Raw genomic sequence first — 1,075 nt, 5'->3', positions numbered from 1 at the left:
TTTGTTTGGATTAGAGGTTGTGCGGTGCACTTTTGCTTCAGAAATATTTTTGGGCACTACATGGTTTGAAGAATCAAAGGTTTAGATTTGGGTTGGTTCTGTCCAGATCAGAGGTTGTGTGTTTGTGCAGATCAGAGGTTGTGTTTAGGGGTTTTGCACTGAACCAGAGGTGGTGTTTTGCCTTGTGTCTGGATCAGAGGTCATATTTTGGGTTTTTGTCAGGATCAAGAATCAAAGGTGGTGTTTTGGGGGTGTTTGCTGGGTGGGGGGATAATGTTGGGGTGTAGATTTTAACTCAGAAACACCTCGGACCGTCAGTGTGTCTGCGTCTGGAGGAAGTGTGTTTGTGTATTGTGTATAGTGTCTGATACAGTCATATCATCACCCGCCCCCAACGCTTTGATTGTCTTGTACGCCGCAGCACAAATGCACCAATTAATATGCAGAGAGTGAGTGAGACGGAGACAAAAAAAAGAGAAAGGAAGAAAAAACATGCAGAGGTGGGGGAAGAGATGGCATGGAGAACAGGAAGGGAGATGAAATGACAGATGAAGAGGAAGAAAAAGAGCGATGTAGGGGTGGTCTGAGGGGGGAGATGAAATCTGATAGATGTTGCAGAGAAAGAAGAAGAGAGCAGGGGAGCGACGCCGAATCAATACATACATATTTAGTCAGAGATGGAGGGATCGATGGAGAGAGGGAGAGAGAGAGGGGTTAAAGGGGTGGAGTGATGTGGCATTGGCTGCTGTCTCTTTGTCGCAGTGTCAGGGTATTGATACTGTAATATCGCCATGACAATAGCACCGTGGCGACGGCCATGACGACGCCCGGCAGCACAATGCAGCCGCAGTACTGAGGGCAGTGAGGCATTACAGGCCAGAAACACACACACACACACACACACAGACGGGCAGACAGACAGGGTTGGCAGGTGCACGTCTGCTGCTCCCGTCAGTCTATAGTGAAACATTAGAGAAGGTGGTGCTGATCAGACGCATTTAAACAAGACCACAAATAAAAGACAAGAGTTCATCACTCTATATGCAATTGTCTTAATATCTCAGATTGTTCATGC

The sequence above is a fragment of the Danio aesculapii genome, chromosome 7, assembly GCF_903798145.1.
Source record: "Danio aesculapii chromosome 7, fDanAes4.1, whole genome shotgun sequence".
Lineage (NCBI taxonomy): Eukaryota > Metazoa > Chordata > Actinopteri > Cypriniformes > Danionidae > Danio > Danio aesculapii.
This window is presented reverse-complemented; position numbering follows the sequence as displayed.